Below are 5,538 nucleotides of genomic sequence, written 5' to 3'. Positions count from 1 at the left end.
ATATATGTAAGTATGCATATGTAAATATATTAGGGTGGTTCTTGTTCTAAGTACGTAGAAAACAAAGGCGTCCACGAAAATTTCAAAATTTTTAAATAAGTTTTAGAGGTGGCGCTACCAGGGTTTGAAAAATTTAAATCTGATAACTTCACATATTATTGAAAACTATGAAATAATATAAATTCATAGTGATCGCAAAATGGAGTTATTATAAATAAATAAATAAATAAATAAAATCTTTAGAGCTTAACCAAAGACTGTTATTGGTTTAAGTTTTTTTTTGAGTAAGTTCAGGAGGGAGTTGGTATGGATTCTCTGAACTCAAAACGCATATTTTTTTTTCTTTGGGCAGTTTTTTGCATTAATGATATTTTTGTGTGTGTGTTTGGGATATAACTTCATTCATAACTAAACTGAAAAATCCGATCAATACCAATCATTACTTCGTTGAAAAGACAAATACGCTTCAAATGGCACACCACTTGTTTTGATCAGACTAAAACTTGCTGAGTTATAGCCGATCAAAGTCGAAATTTTTGTAATTTAAAAAATTTGAAATAAAAAAATTTTTAAATTTTCGCGGATGTCTTTATTTTTTACGTGGAACGAAATAAAGCGGTGCCTCATACAAAATATATATGTATGTTGATGCTTTTAAGGGGCACCCTAATGTGTATCTAAATTAATCAACGATTAGATGAGTAGGTGAAGTGAATAAGTGGCAATCTCATGTGACGTTTAAATTTAGAACGCTACGAACATACATATTATGGTTTGATTTATTTATAGCTTGACTTGTTTACACATTTTCCATTTTATATTGAATGGAAATAAAATTAATGTAATGTAATCCATACATAACCACATACATATGTACATCAGCCCATATCATATTTCAGAACGCCCACAGATGTATAAAAAAAAACTGGTCATCAATCAGATTGGCTTATTATTATGTATATGTATGCACTAGTACAGAAATTAATTTCAATTAAATACTTGCGACAAAATCAAAATTTTTTGTTACAAATTTATTTTTATCTTTAAGCTTATCCCATGAAATGCAAATATGCATATTTATAAAAAAAAAAAAATTGAGTCGGGTTAGCTGGATATTTTGCTATCAATCTGAGTACATAAGGCTTTCTCAGAGTTCGCTAGTCGATTTTTACTAGTTTTTGTCGCTGTAATCCCATTGTGCGGCATACCTACGGTGACCATCCGTCCTTTATTTTAAAGGACTGTCCTTTATATTAACCCTCTGTCCTTTGTAATTTTTTTCAAAATAAATGGCACATTTTGTCCTTTATTTCTTAATCTGTCCTTTAAATAGATCTGGATTTTTCAGAGGTAAATTTTTCAACAGCGAATATAAAATAATAAAATGTCCCTTCTAAAATATAACGAAAACCTTCGTCAGTTTGTTTCGCACCTCTCTTAAGGGTTGTTATTTAATCGGTAATCTTTGTACAATCTATAAATCACGAATCATTGCTAATACTGATAGAAAAATTAATATACATACTTTGAGTAAAATTCTCAAAAGAAACGGGAAAGTTGGGCCCGGAACGTGTTGCACGTGAGTTTCAAAACTGGCATTTAGTGTTCATAATTCATTGGAGCCTTAATTTTTCACTCATTTGTTTTTTTTTTTTTAATGAAAGCTTATAAAATTTGCAAGTGTTCAGTTGATCCTGATTTGTGAATTTTTATTTTAAATTTTTTTGTGCAAACTGTAGAAAAAGTAGCAATTTATATAAATGTTACATAATAAAAACCAGTTGAAAACAATTGCTTGGTTCTCCCAAAATGAAAAAAGTCACACAAAAATTTGTAATGTCATAAAAAATGTTCACCAAAAATTAATTTTTTTGGTTCCTAGAAAAATTGGGATATGTTAAGATCATTAAATTTTGTTATAATAAAGAGCATGGTGCAAGAATTCCCGTTGATTTTCAATAATAAAACAAACGCATTTATTTCCCATTTCGCACGCAGATGTGGTCGAAGTGTTAGCGAAAAAAAATGATTAAAAATCAAAGCAATCTCTTAGCCACTTGCAGCTTGCACTTATTATACTAAAATTTAATGGTCTATAAAACTGTATATCCAAAATTTTTCTAAAAACTCAATTTTTTTTTAATTTTGGTGAACTTTTTTTTTATAACATTTAAAATTTTTCTTGTGAATTATTCTTCATTTTGGAGGAACAATTGCTTTCAATTAGGTTTTATGATGTAACATTTATTAACTGGAACAGGAGAATAGTTATTCTTCAAAATGGCTACTTTTTCTGCACTTTCAAAATTCGTGCTAAACTGGTCTCTTACTAGTTTTATAAGCTTCCATAAAAAAAATAAAAATAATCCAATTGGTTCAAAAATGAAGGCTCTAGTGAATTACGAACATTTAATTCCAATTTTAAACCACTGTGTGCTGGCTTCGTCGTGTAGTATGAATTATGAGAAACGAATTTTGGCACCAAGGGATGGCGTAGTCCTTGATAAGGATTGGGTTAAATTTTTCGGAATCGGTTAAAACCCCGTTTACAGCGTCTTTAAATAGGGGAAACTTGTACAATTAGATAATATAATGTACTAGTAAATGTTTGATTTAAATTACGATATGGGTAAAGTACTTTTTTTACACATTTACATTTTGAAAAAAATTTCCTTTATTTTACTTTGGTGACCATAGGCATACCGGCTGAGTGTTTAGGAGCTGGTTGAGAGGATTCACTCATATCAGCTGTTAAGCGTATTTTGGTCAGATGCAGACATGCCCGAAGATTGGAGTTTCAGTCTATGTACGTTACCCTAACACCAAGCACAGTAGTGCAAACACGAAATTCACTATTCTAATAGGTCTACAGCCTACAACTCTTGACGGATTTTCAATTTTTCTTTCAATGGAAGGATAATTTAATTTGTAAGAGATTTAAGGAGCTGTTTTTTTTTTAATTTATTTGTTTTTATAGGTAACGGTTTTTTGATAACAGAAAAATAGTTTTCCCTAAAAAATTCGGGATATTTGCAAAGATAAAAAAAAAATGTTTTTATTTGCAAAAATGGCGGTCGACCACCTCCCATAAATATAGAGGAAACGGAACTGCCAAGAGAGAGACCAGATACACCCTGGCAAAACTCCGTTCTGGGTGGTGCCACCGTCTTAACAGCTACCTCTCTCGGCACAGAGGTGGCAAACACTTTTCCCGCATGTGGGCAGGGTCCCGGAGCAGGAGGGTGAAGACGATGATTCATGACAGAACCTGGGAGGTTGAGCACTGCTGCTATCATATGCGTGAATTCGCCTTGAGATACAAAAAAAGCACTAGATTAGTAGTAGAATTTATGGGCCTCTAAATTTTTTACTTTTTTTGTTAAATAGAAAATGTTTTACTTTATAACTTTTGTATAGATAATTTATCACATTTTACCAAGCAACGCAATTTAGCACATCAAAAAATGTACGCAATTTTATACGTATCATATATACAAACATTTTATTAAAATTACGGTAAGAAACAATATACAAACATATGTACATACATATATGTACAGTATCGGTCATATCTATAGCACGCCATTTCAAAGTGATATTGTGTGCCACTTATGCTTATTTATTTATTTTTAAGAATTTTCAATTAAAATACAGTTCTTTCTCTAACAAACCCCATATAAACCCAAGTTTAACAATTTGTAGAAAGCTTCAAAAAATGGCAACAAATTTTCAAACGTTTTTCTCGGAAGTGTTTTTTTTGAGTACACAGTTTTTTAGCCACTGCAATTTTAGTCTGATAATGTGCAAATTTCAAGTGGCTACGAATTACCGTTAATTTTTTAGAATTTTTTTTGTCACATTTCATATAATGAATCAACTCAATTTATTTGTATATGGATGAAAACCGCAACACCTTTGGCGAAAAAAAATTCTAAAAAATCAACGATAACTTTCAGTCACTTGAAACTTGCACATTATCAGACTAAAATTGATTGGGCTATAAAACTGTGTATTCAGAAAAATTCAAACACTTCCGATAAATAAGTTTGAAATTTAGGTGAAAATTTGTTGCACTTTTTGAAGTTTTCTACAAATTGTTAAACTTGGGTTTATATGGGGTTTGTTAGAGAAAGAACTGTATTTTAATTGAAAATTCTCAAAAATAAATAAATAAACATAAGTTGCACACAATATCACTTTGAAATGGCGTGCTATAGATTTGACCGATACTGTATATGTATGGAAGTTGGATTGCATTTGATATTAAAAGCTTATTAAAGAAAAATTCATAATTAACACCGTTTGTGTCACACCAACATTTTTATGGTATGCGACTAGTTGGCAGTGTTGCCAAGTTTCGAATTTGAAAAAGCACTAAAACCACTTGTATTCATAAAAATTTTATCGTAGGTGTGCCGATTCAAATTTACAAAAATTAGTGTTTTTTTTTTTTGTTTTCTATAAATTCAAATATTTTCGTCCAAACGACGCAACGTTAACATTTTTGTTCTTGTTTTCTAATTTGCAGCTGTGTCCAGCGTTGCCGTTTGGCTTAGATTTGCGCTGTTTAAATATTAATTTTTCTTCGTTTTGCTTAATTTTTTCTACAATTCCTATCAAATGAAAGTAACAACAAGAAATTAAGTTTCATGAACTATTTGGAAGTTTAAATCTACACTGTATACTCTTATGATCTCGTTAACTAAAGCAATGTAAAGAACTTTCGTTCCTTTTTTAAAAGAGATTCGTTATTCATTTTACTGTTAGGAGATGCTGGCGCTTTTTTAATATTCGTAAAAATATAACAAATTCAGCCCAAACTAAAGGTCTAGCAACATGGACGTTTTTGTAGGCAATGGCAAATTAGCGTATGTGAAACTGGCGATTGAAAATGCTGCCACATATTTTTTTGACAAACATATGCTCTTTCGCTTATGATTGTCATTGTGCCATGATTTTGTCTCCATTTTTGTAAAGTTCCTTATGAGACTTCCAATTGCTCTAAATTTAACTTCCATTTTTATTTCAGATTTACAGTTTTGTTGTCTTCAAACTAAAAAAAAGCACCAAAAACGCACAAAGCACCAAAATCAAAAATTTTCGAGTTCTGAATTAAGAAAAGCACTATGTTGGCAACAGTGCTAGCTGCACGAATGCTACATATGTACATTCATTATTATTAAAATACAAAAAAAGAAATACAAGACAGAGAAAAATTTTCTTCTCTCTTCACCTCGCACCAGATAATCACATTTTTTCATATCTCCCATATTTTTTTCACGTTTTCTGTTTTCTGAAGAAAAAATTCGATTAAAAAGAGTAAGTTGAGTAAGTAGTCACGAGCGAAGCAAAATGTATTCACCACACTTGAATGCTGATATGTATACATGAGCACCTACATTAATATACATATTTAACTACAAAGTATGGAGCTAAGTATTTTGGGGGGCCCCATTGAGATAAGAGAATCAACTGCCACCATCGGCCAGACGCGTTTCTCGTAGCGCACATGCATTGTAGCGCCAAGAGTGAGCTAGT

The sequence above is a fragment of the Rhagoletis pomonella genome, unplaced genomic scaffold (assembly GCF_013731165.1).
Source record: "Rhagoletis pomonella isolate Grant_MI unplaced genomic scaffold, Rhpom_1.0 Rhpom_scaffold_01745, whole genome shotgun sequence".
Taxonomy (NCBI): Eukaryota; Metazoa; Arthropoda; class Insecta; order Diptera; family Tephritidae; genus Rhagoletis; species Rhagoletis pomonella.
This window is presented reverse-complemented; position numbering follows the sequence as displayed.